The sequence below is a fragment of the Culex pipiens genome, chromosome 3 (genome assembly GCF_016801865.2).
Source record: "Culex pipiens pallens isolate TS chromosome 3, TS_CPP_V2, whole genome shotgun sequence".
Taxonomy (NCBI): Eukaryota; Metazoa; Arthropoda; class Insecta; order Diptera; family Culicidae; genus Culex; species Culex pipiens.
In genome coordinates this window covers 22419828-22432743 of record NC_068939.1, presented here as the reverse complement: position 1 = coordinate 22432743, position 12916 = coordinate 22419828, and the positions used below count along the sequence as shown (strand labels likewise).

Genomic DNA, 12916 nt, shown 5'->3' with positions numbered 1-12916 from the left:
CGAATTGAATTCCGTTTAAGAATTCCGATTGAGTTGCAATTTTATTTTTGACGTAAAATTACATTTGCATCCAAATTATGTTAGATGTAAAATTACATTAGCTTTATTATTATGTTCGATGTAATATTACATCTAGAGAAAAGATCTCTTTTTATGTCGTGTAATTTTCAATTCGATGTAATATTGTGGGTAATTTGACGCTCCAGTTATGTGCATCAAATGAACAGAAAATTACACGATTATTTTTTGGTGTGTATATTTTGCTTTTTTGAAGTAACTAACGTTTTAAAAGAGCCAAACATTCAATATTACGCCTTTTTGAAATGGAAAATTTAATGTTCTTTTCATATTTGCAATAACCCAGGTTTTTTTAAATAACCCTTAAATGCTTGTTTGATGGTGTTCAAATGTAACCTGAAAAAAATATTTCGGGTACCCATAGGTTTGAGGTGGAATGACCCAGAATCCTTGGTATACAGATTTTTATGGAAAGTTTTTCTAACAATTTGAAAAAAGTATGTAAACAAAATTGAAACAAATTACATTGCAACAACTCAAAAAAATGTCCGCTCCAATTTCCAGCACAAAACCCAGGACAAATGTTGACCAGCGCGCTCGGCTCGCTCATCCAAAATTTACACAAAACTCGCCCTCCCTGGGACCATTTCGCCACATCATCATGTAACGCGTATTTTATGCATCATGCTCACAACCAACAAGTTTATCGCAAAATGTAAACACAAATCGCATACACCCCTAAGGGGGGGGGGCTCCCCCTTTCCAGCTGCGTAGATTTGGAAAACATGTAGCCAGCCTGTTTCTGCAGTGGGCCCCGCGGTCGGTACGCAGTGTTGCCAGTGCTGCGATTTGTGTGCTGTAGAGGACCAATATCGACATCATGAATCATTTATGGGATTATTGGATTTTCTTATCGGCGCAAAACCCGGACTAGTCTGATTTGGACGGGGGAGGAAGGGCGGGAGAGGGTTTGGAAAACTGATTGCGTGTAATATGGTCTCGTTGCCAGGTTTACCGGAATATCTCCGGTACCGGTGCCGTGAGCATGTGTTTACAAATGCACAAATCAAACCTTGTCGCGCTCGGTTTGGGACCACATTTCATGCATGGTGAATGTCGACAAAGTATTTTCGACGGGTGCAACGAACGGTGTAATATTGCATTTTGTATGCTTGGAATCCCGCCAGGCCAGAGTTGTTTATGCAAATGCAATCTGTTTGTGATTTGGGATTGAATCTCTCTATCATTGAACAAGCATCGCCATAAATTGTTGCAAATTTAATTGGGAAAGCCTACAATAATACAATACAATGAAATGATTCAAATCAAATGTGAGATTGCTCTCGTGTGAGGGGTTCCGCCAGGCGAAGTAGGCCAATCAATTCAAGAAGGATTTGATAAGCAGTGAGCAACCAATCACCGATTGGTTTTTCTTGCTACCGTTTCCATAGTTTTCCAAGAAACCTCACCGAACACCACTCGAACTTTCCATTAAAGCGCTTGAACCGGTGGCAATTGGCAATTATCGATTGTTGGTCGTTCCCCAAGTATAACCCAACGCCCATTCGCGACACCTTCTTATCGGGTAAACACTTGAAAAGTGACAATCTGGCTGCTACCTTGCCTCGTTTCGGAAGGCAGTAGGAAAAAAAATTGTATATATCGAGTGCAATATACTCAACCTGGGCTACCAGCGTGTTTCTACCAGGTTAGATAAAGAAAACATACTTGGAAGTTGGGTTAGAGCTAGCCAGACTAGAAGAGCACTAGTTGGCACATGTTTTTGAAATTCAATATATGAAATATATCGAATAAAATAGATTGTTTTGGGACCATCCATAAACCTCAAATCTTATGAACAAAGAAGCAAACATGCAATCATTTGTTGAACCTTACAAGTCTTCATATATATTTGGCGACAGGTCATTTAAATAAATATTGAATATTTTATTAGAAAATCTGTAGCTTGAAAACGGATTTTCCGAATCAATTTTGACTTTTCAGGAATAATTGAAAAACTGTTCAAAAAATTCTTACATTAAAAGATGATTTCTCATAATAATTAATTTTATCTGTCTTTTATTTTTTTATTTTTTTTTTGTTGTATTTTCCAGACATAAGAGACCAATTCTCAACGATTTCGCAAATCGACTTTGGTATTTTTTGTTTTGTTTTGGATGAATCGATGTCTTAGTTCCAAATAAGCCATTTGCATCATTTCGGAACCATGAAAATATTCGAATACTTATACCTTGAGAAGGGATTTTTTGATAGATTTTGTGTCTTCGGCAAAGATGTAGATTATGATTACGACTATTCGAAAATTATGAATACATGGATTAAAATTGTTATTTTCTTTGTTAAATTTTTTATCACAAAAAATCAATAACCTTTCGACTTTTTTTTATTTTTCCATGACAAAAATGTGCCAATTTTAAAGCTACATGGACGACGGAAGTAGAGATTTTCGCCAAATTATGATTGTTTTCAAAAAAGTATCGAAAATACTCCCAAAAAAAAACCAACATAAGTTTTTGGATGAAAAATTTGATTTAATTAAAATGTTCTTTCATGTTTTTTTGACAACCCTAGCAGACGGAAATAACTTGGGAATAACTTTTTTTGATATTTGAAAATACTAGGCCAATAACATTTTATGTTATTTATAACAAGATTTTTTATTCGTCGCTATGATTTTTTTGTTATTGGATTGTTATTGTAATAACAGACTAATAACATTTTGAGTTATTCTTCGAACAAATCTTTGTTATTATTTTTTGTTATTTTAACAACTATTCCGATCATCCCAATCACATTTGGAGGTATTCTTCCATAACAAAAAAAAAATATTCCAAAGTTGTATTGGCTGTCAACCAATATCAGACCAATAACAAATTTTGTTATGATAACATAAACTGTTTTTAAAACCTTATGCAAAAATTGATTTTTCAAGAAGATTCCATAACACTTTCTGATATTTTAACAGTATTTGTTATTGAAATGGCATGAATTTTGTTATTACCGTCTGCCCGGGAAAATGCACCGTTCTCGAGTAAAAGCCATCTTAACGGTGCACATTAACCAGAGCTTTTGCACCCAGATTTTTGTTACAGATATTTTAGTATCTTCAAAACTACGGGAACTATCGATATGATTTTTCATTCATCCCCTAAAGTACTGTCCACAAAGTAATTTACAACAAAGTTTGACTGATTTTACAATCGCGTTGTTGCGGGAATGGGTCCGACCACAGCTTCCTTCGTTGCTGTGCACCCTTAAGGTTAAAATCGATAATTTATTTTCCAAAAATGTGTTGTTTTAGTCATTTTTAATGTTAAAAGTGAAACTCGTGTGAAATTTTTGCAACGTCTAGAAAAAAAATATTTTAACGTTTTAAGTATTAAAATTCAGTTTTGACCAATTCCTTATTTTTTAATTTGTTTTATTTTATCACCATCGTGTTCCCCGGACAATTTTACATAATAATCAATGTAGACCTCAAACTAAAATGAACTATTGGCGAGATACAGCGATTTTACTGAAAAAAGTTTGTTTTTGCGCATCACTCGGAATTACATGATGTACTTTTCAACAAAAAAGGTGGAATCCCGCATAGTTCGGCTTTTATATGTGAGAAACTTATTTCGGATTTGAATTCATATAACAGAGTGCAGCGTAAAATAAAACTTTTTTCAGTAAAATCGCTGTATCTCGCCAATAGTTCATTTTAGTTTGAGGTCTACATTGATTATTATGTAAAATTGTCCGGGGAACACGATGGTGATAAAATAAAACAAATAAAAAAATAAGGAATTGGTCAAAACTGAATTTTAATACTTAAAACGTTAAAATATAATACTAGTGGGCATTTAAGGGTTAACATTTTATTTTTATCGAATTCCTTGGACAATTTCCTATAAAATGCAACCTGTAGAAAGTCTTTTGCTCAAATAGTTGCAAAGTTATGATTAAAAGAAAAAAAAGTTTTTTTGAAAATCGTCAAAAAAGAGGGCGGTGCCAAAAATAGAGGGATGGCCCAATCAGCACCAAACTTGGGATTTCTGTTAACTATCGATAGATGAACGTTCCCTCCAAGTTTGGTCCAAATCGGTGAGGTCGAGTCCAAAAGTGTACTCAGTTGACCTGGAATGATCCATATATTTTATTGAATTTCCGAAAAAAGTGTAGTATTAAACTGAAATGAATTGAAAATGTATTTTCAAACATTTCAAAGCTTATAAAAATTAATCCCAAAAGTAAATGATTTTCAAAACTAAACAAAAAAACTCTCATTGTACAACTGATTGTTTATTATAGTTTTACCGGAATACAAATTTGAGCATTTCAAATTGCAGAATTTGTAAAATATTACAAAAAATCTACTGAATAGTTTAGAGATTTTGGAAAATATATATCCTTTTGTCCGATTAAACTTTAGTGTTTATAGAAAAGAGATCATACCAAGACCTATGGTTTTCGAGGGCAATCAAATAATTTATAAAGGTCAAATGTAAATTAACTTATAAAATCACACGATTCTTTAAAAAAAACCCTTTTTCATCCAAATTTTGAAAAAGAGCGAAAGAACCGTTCAAAAGAGCGGCTCTTTTTAATGAGCGAATGAAAATGAGCGGCTCCTAAAAAAGAGCGAATTTGCCCACCTCTAGCCACAACTAATGTCTTAAGTGTTGTTTTTATGCAAAATTTGCTGAACTTTCCGAGAAAAAATACTTCCAAACGCACACGATTGAGTTTCGAAAGTTTTCGAAAAACTGATCAAAACCATTACTTGTTCAAAAAACATCGTAAAATTCAGAATTCAGATGATACATCAACATTTAATATTTGTCTACTCTACAACTTTGTAGAATATTGATATCTTAAATGTAGCCCTTCAAAGTTGTAAAAATCACGTAATTTAGAAAGAAAAATAACTTTAAAAAAATCCTCTCAGAATTAAAATAGATTCGTAAAGTACATAAAATTTCCCGTAAAATGACATCTCTCGATATTTTTTTTTTTATTTATTTATTTATTTTTTTTATGAAAAATACTTTTTTTGGTATTTTGATAACATAACATTTATTTGTTATAGATTTTGTGCACTAAAACCGTTTTTATATAAACAAATACAATCAACTTAAAGTAAAAATATGCCCTTCTCACATGTTCATGCTTTCCATCCTTGGTTCGTCTTACATTTTAAAAATAATATTTGAAAGGCTAGGATTTTTACAATATTATTTGTTTGAACCTCAAATTTAAACATATTGTTGTTGAGATTTTCTGCATAGAAAAGAGTTTTAAAAAGCAGAAAAATATAATATTACTGAGTCTCACCCAACAACTCAACCAAGTTTGAAAATTGGGTCAAGACTAGAGCCCAAATTTCAAATTAAGAAAAAACTAATTCTTTTTTAAATATTTTTTTTTATAATGGCAAAAACAAAAATGGATAAAATTGCCATCAATATAATTTAAAAATAAAAAAACGATTAGACTTGATTAAATAATTCCGTCATTGCAATTGTAATTATTGTGTGCCGCAAGTTATGTGCCCAAAAGCTTCCACCACATCCTACACGTTCCCTCACGCACGTGGGTGGGTTTGCTCAGGTCTTACACGGGGGCAAAGAAAGTCAACACAAGAATGTGGCCCAGAACCACCGTGAGCAGACATGTAGTACACATACACGACGGGAACTCCTCGAGTCACGAGTGCTGAATCTCGGTCCGTCTGTCTGCCACGAATGTCTTCCACCTAGGGTCAGGTAGGCAAGCGACGGGAGGAAGGAAGAGGGGTTGTCATACACAAACATGTCGCAACAAACGGTTGCACGTGCTGCAACAAAAGCAGACACCTTTTCGAAGGAATCAGAGAAGAGAATTAGTCACCGGGCGTTATCAGTGGCACTTTTGAAGTTGATTGAGCTTCTTTCGAAGCTCAGTTGTTTCAATTATTCCGGCTCAGCTGACAAACTCTTCAAAGTGTTTAGAGTGGGATTATTTTATGAATTTTCTTTCTTGGTGGAAAACTTTTCCCAAGAGTACCTCCGCTCGTAATGACAGAAGAGAGGAAATAAATATCGTCATCATAAATTCATTTATACACACGCTCACATGTCGCCCAGCTGTTTGCTCCGATAACAGCAGCTTGTTTGCCCTTTTCAGGGGGGTGGTGCTGCTTCCGGTGAGCATCGGAGGAAGCTTGATCCAATAACCTCCCTGCTGGACGATACATGTATGAATAAATCACACACTTACAGTGTGGGTACTAAAACGCGGAATCACTTCCACACTCGGGACCAGAATGGATCAAGTGAAAAAGTAATAAATCTTTTCATAACGATTCGCTAAGTGAAAAATATTGGTTGAATCCCATTTGTAAATAATCCATATATGTGATAATTTATGGGAAACGAATGTTCAATTTTGTTTAATTATTTTGGTTTTTTTTTAATTTTAGAGGTTCTAAAACTTTTATCAATTAGCAATAAGATAGATTTTTGGGATGAAATCACCTTTGAAAACAAATTTAAATTTATATTTACTTGCATCATGCATTTGTCAAATTATTTTACACACAAACACACAGGTGAGAAATTTCCTAATTTATTTATCTAAGTGACATTGTCTGTAAGTTCCTGAGATACAACCACTCAAGAATAGCTGAACAATAACCGGTCAATAGGTTTAGCGAAATCGGTTCGAAACTTGATAAAAATTACTATTTACTGAATTTGAAAAAGTTAAATACATCGGGTGCTACGTTTTGTGCAAGAAATTTGAACCGGAATAATTACTGAACCGTTTGAGTTAATCGGTTTTGCTGATTCGGTTCAAACTTGATAGAAATGACTATTTATGGGATTTGAAGAAGTTAGATACATCGGATGCCACATTTTGTACTAGAAATTTCAACCGGTACACCTATTAAACCAGTTGGATGAACCGGTTAAGCTTAATTGGTTCAATTTTGATACAGAATACCCTTCGAGTTAAAAGTTCGCCAAAAATCCAATCCAATTTTCAACCAATTCTTAATTTTTCGAATTCTTAAAATTTTAGAAAATTTTAAGGGTTGGAAGTTTGCTTATATTATATGACATTGCCAATGTTTTTAAAACTTCAGTTTTTTGGGGGTCAAATTTGGCTGTGTTTTTTACTAATATTTCCTATATTTTAAGTAAAAAGAATTATGTATAATATTTTTTAGTGTCCCAGACTATGCCTCTACGCATTATTTTTACAATTTTAATGATAATGTTGCCAATCTAGAGCAGAAAATGTGAAAACAAACAAAAAATGGAGTGATTGTGACTGTAAAAACATGAAAAAATTAGAAAGGCAATATGTAATGACAGGAGGTGGTAGTATAGGCCAAATACAGTCATGCCTCGGTTTTGCACTGCCCCGGTTTTGATTCGTACAGCTGCCTCGGATAAGCACGGCCCAGTGCATAACTGAAGCACAGAGCTCATGGGATTTTGGCTATATAGGAGACATTGGCTATAATCCTATGAAAAATCATCCAAACTCCAACAAAATTATAGTGTTTTGGAATCGGGATGATGTCAACTTTTCAGTTATAATTACATGAAAATTTCCTCAAAATACGTATTTTTCCAGTACTTTGAAAATCCAAGTTTCTCAAAAAACTACTCAAAATTATTGTTATTGCAATATGGGTATACATTTTGAAAGTAATAAATAATTTTTTGAAAATACTCAAAATTTTCACAAACTCCGTTTTTTCGAAAAAGTACTCAAAATTTTAGATTTTTACAATATGGGTATCAAATGATAGGGATTTCTTCATACATTTCGAAAGTTATAACACATTTTTTTGAAAATTCTTAAAATTTTCACGAGCTACTTATTTTCGAAAAAGTACTCAACATTTTCAGTTTTTTGCAATATCGATGTCAAATGATCAGGGTTTTTTCATACATTCCGAAATCAATATATTTTTTTGGAAATACTAAAAAAAATCACAAAGCTACGTATTTTCAAAAAAAATACTCTAAATTTAAGTATTTAGTATCAAATGATCAGGATTATTCAAAACAAAAAAAAAGACATATTTTTGAAAATACAACAAATTTTCTAAAACTACGTATTTTCGAAAAAAATATATTAAAATTAAGTATTTCTACAGTATTGACACCCATGCTCGGAATTTTGCGAATATTTCGAGAGTGGTAAAACAAATTCATAAAAATACTCAAATTTTTCACCAAACTATGTATTTTCGAGAAATAAAATACTCAAAATTTAAGTTTTGAACTGTACTGACTAAAATTTTGTTTTTTTTTCTTTCGAAAATACGTAGTTTTGTGATTTTTTTAAGTATTTTCAAAAATAAGTGTTACTATAATATTTGAAACCCATATTGTAAAATCTGAAATTTTTAGTAATTTTTCAAATAAACGTAGTCTTGTGAAAATTTTAAACATTTAAAAAACATTATAACTTCCGAAATGTAAGAAAAAATCCTGATCATTTGACCCATATTGAAAAAACAATGATCTTGAAAAAAATTTCGATTAAAAATGCATTTTAAAAACACAGGAAACTACGTATTTTTGTAAAAAAAAATATGTAATTATAGTTGCAATGGATAGCTGACATCATCCCAATTCTGAAACACTATATTATTTTAATATTTGGATGATTTTTCATAGGATTATGCCTCGCCTCGCCTCGTTATGCACGCCTTGGTTTTGCATCCCCCATATGCGGTGCTAAACTGAGGCATGACAGTACTACCAAAAACTAAGATAAACTAAACAAGATAAATGCAAATTAAAATACTAAAATTAAAACAAGAAAAACATAAAACAAGAGAAGTGAAGTTGCTCAAAATGACCTCCTCAACAGTTACGAATAACAAAATTGGACAGTAGAGGGTGAATCAAATGTTAATCTTATTTAGGCACACTCTGATATTTTGAAATTACCTTGAATTCTGCAATACCATTTGTTGAATAAGTAATTGTTAGAATTATTTGGTAAAGTTTAAAATGCGAAAAATATTTTAAAATTAAAAGACTCAGATTTTTAGATACTGTCCTCACTTCCCAAGTGACGAAGCAAATTTCTGATAAATTCATATCTGCAAACGACTATACTGTACCACACTATAGTACGTAGTACCGTACGTGGAAAAATGGACGATAAAGCGCTGGAACTTCTTTATGGCTCATCAAGCGAACTGCATGCCATAAGAGCGGGGTTTTATTCATTTATCCGGAGCTCGTTTACTGGGTGGTGGGCTGCCAGCTAAGCAGCACCCACTACATAACTAAATCTATCTTATTTTTTGCAGAAGCGCAATTTACCCGACATTGAATCCTCACCCGAACGCACCGCAGCCATCATCTGTCATCAAGACCCATAGTGTGGCGCGGGAATTGGGTCATTCTTCCGGAAATGGAGACGCGGAATGGCTCTATTATAGGGTCGCTCACCATATCAGGGGGCGGTGGCTTGTATATCTATACGAGCCCCAATCACGACGCGCGTTACAACTATAGAATCAATCAAGACATTATTGCCATTTGAATACCATTGAGAAGCACCCGGATTCACGGATTAGATCGGTCCGGAGTTCGCTCTTAAATGTCGTGCTGAACGGACTGACATTTTGGTGGCGTTGATGTTTTTGACTTATTTTGTTTTCTTTTTTTTTTTTTTTGCTCATCATTTTAACATAAACAAACAAAAAATATGTCTTAATAAAAAAAATCTGTTTCCTAAAACAAGTCCGCGATAGTTACTCTTCAACTACTACCAAGAGTGATTTGTGCGCGACATTTCGGGTGACGGGACGGGCGTGTGTATCGTGTATCGAAACAAATCTTTTTATGGCACGTCATTCCGTCGGGTTGTAAATGCTGGCCACACTGCCGTGTGATGGTGGTGATTGAATGCCAATCGACCGTAATGAGCTTATTAACGCTTCTGGGGTGTGACACGCGAGGATCACGGTATAGAACACGATGGACGGAGTAGATTGGCCATTGTTGCAGGTTTTTCCTGCGGTTGCTCCGAGAAATTCTAATGATTCAGAAGTGTAATTTTAACTACCTTCCCAGACATCCTTCTCAGTTCTGTTCAACGACGTAAATCGACTTTCCTCGCCACTCAGCGCAAACTATAAATAATCCCGTCCGTCTTCATCACCGGCAATGAACGACAACGGTACTTATCAATTGCTGCTGCACCGCCGGACCGCAATCAAACTGTCCCAGTTTATCTTGTCAGACGAGGGCGGAAAATCGTCACCACGATCGCCCCCGCGGCAATTTGAAATCATCTCGACTTTTAGGTCAAGTTATGTAACGACCTTCAAATTGTGCAATCCAAAGTACTCAAAGCCCTATAACCAAACTTGGATCAATCGCCAGCGATATTGATCGCGTTCAAAGTAATATCCCAAAGTTTCCGCCTCACCAATTCCACAAATCTCGATTTTCACCAGTTCATCAAATGCTCACAAGTTTTATCAAAAGGCACCTCTTCGTAGAACTTCCCGCCCTCCCACCAATCAATCGAGGCCTAGAGCACAAATACCACTCAAAGTTATCGAGAGCAGAGCTCAAACTTGTTCGCGAAAGCTTTTTCAACAAGGCAGAATGATACTTCACGACCTGCCCAAAACTTCTAAGCTTCCCGTCCTGAATCGCAAACAAAGTGACGAAAGCGCCACACCAACAAACCTGGCACTTGCGTCACTTTGTCAAACTGTACTGCAGAAAATCTTGTCCCCCGTATCCAAGGTGGGTAAGTGTGTCACACAGAGTCCAGAAGTTCAAAAAAAAAGAAAGATACGATATATACCTCTGTGAGGGATGGGCAAAAGAACTCTTCACAGATCGATTTATTGATCTGACATCTCCGGCGGCGTTCTTCTCAAAAATCGTCCCTGGCTGGATTCGGGGGGGAGGGGGGGGAATCATCCTGATGGGTGATTCAACGTTATTCATACGTGGGCCCTCAAGGGAATAGAGGGGACTCGAGAGGATGTGGATGATGAGTTTTCTCTTGGGAAAATTAAATTGAATAGAAAAGCTACGAAAATATTGAAAGAGACATTTTTTTTTAAATTTAATAAATTTAAAAATTTGATAAGATAGTAGAAACAAATCTAATCATACACACTTAGATGTTTTTACCGAATTCGGAATTTGAAAAATCGGTAAAGCTTAGATCAGTAAACCATCTTTCAAAATTTTACCGAATTTCGGAGGTACGATGAACAATAATGACCTTCATAACCGGATTTCGGTAAGTTTTTACCATATTCGGAAATTTCCAGTTTACCGAACTGTTTAGCAGTTGAAAATTCGGTAAACTTTACCGAATTCGGTAAAAAAAAATGTAAGTGTGTCATCTTAGACAAAACTTATTTTCTTGAAAGTATTTGTTTCTTGACTCAGGCGAGGATCTGTAAACTGGCAACACTGTCATTAAATGTCGCACGCTAAATTCAGAACTGTCAAAATGGGTATCGCTTTTGTAAGACCTATTCGATCAAACATAAACTTTGAAAATCTGGAAAACCTGTGATAAAATGTCATCACTTAAAAAACAAACAAATTGATAACAAGCTAATTTTTGGTTTTCAATACAGCAAAAAACGCAGCTTTGGATTTTTAAAGCATATCGAGGTCAACAATATCCAAGTATTTGTTGTAATTACTTATAAATGAATTGTCATCAAGGTTGTTAACGATCGTGGGTCGCTAAAGTTAATGTGAGCACTCAAAAATTTTCACAAAATACCGTATTTTTTGAAAAAAAAAAATTTTCATGATTTAAAAAATGGGTATCAAACTATTTTCTGTGTACCGTCAGTGGGGGTGACTATGGGTCAAAAAACGATACACCTCTCGTATTTTCTTAATAACAAAAACAATTTAAATAACATCGAAAATCTTTCAACGTAGATTTGTTCTTAGATAGTTTACTAACATTTTCCCAAAATATGGTGGATTTTGATGAACACTACCTTAAATGCCTATTGTTTGAAAATTGACCCAATCTCACCCCTTAGAGGGGGTGACATTGGGTCAAATGAAACTAAAATGATGCTCAAATACAACGATATGATAAAAACAAGTCATCCAACAGTGTTTCTTGTTCGAGGGAATCGTATTGACACGCTACAATGTTTGAAGTGGAGATTTTCAAACATTTGGGTAGTTTTCGAGCAATTCTAACAAAAATATTAGAAAAATGATTTTTCGAGAGGTCATTTTTGGCCAAAAACGTACCCCAACTTTAGACAGCTGCCAAAATAACAGGATTTGTTCTAGGAACGAGATTTTTTCAGCGAAGTCATCTTAAGATGTCCCCTACACAACCCCTTCAACAGAATTCATTTTCATTGAGAAGAACCTGAGAAATGGTAAAATCCGTCAAAAATCACTTTGACCCAATCTCACCCCCCAGATCCAATGTCACCCCCACTGACGGTATGTAAAATGTGGTACAGATTATCACTAAACCAGTTGTTTCAATATAAAAGGCTTGTACAATTTTTACAATTTACAATTTCGTCAAATCTTACAATTTTTGAAAACTAATAGGCCGTTGCAAATATTTTTTGAAGTTTATGTCTCCTGGCTCTGACCAAAGTCGAGGGGGGGCAAAAAAATAAAAAAATATAAAAATTGAAATTACAAGCCTAGGTTTCAACATTTGGATAAAAAAGTGTTTTAAAATGCATTTTACAGGCGTACAGTTGCTTTCCAATCATAATTTTTAAAAATAACGAGGTATTGACGGAATTTTTTTTTTCGCAAAAAAAAAATTTTCTTGGGACTTTATAATGGTATTTCATGAAAATTTAAAATGTTTTCAAAGGAGTTCAAACATGCTGAAAATGATTATA

General features: G+C 34.3%; 1 protein-coding gene across 6 annotated transcripts in view; it reads right to left on the bottom strand.

Moving 5' to 3' along the window:
- The window catches only part of LOC120418906 (uncharacterized), a 428949-nt gene that overhangs the window by 343155 nt on the left and 72878 nt on the right, over window positions 1–12916 (bottom strand). The gene's annotated exons all lie outside the window — the stretch shown is intronic.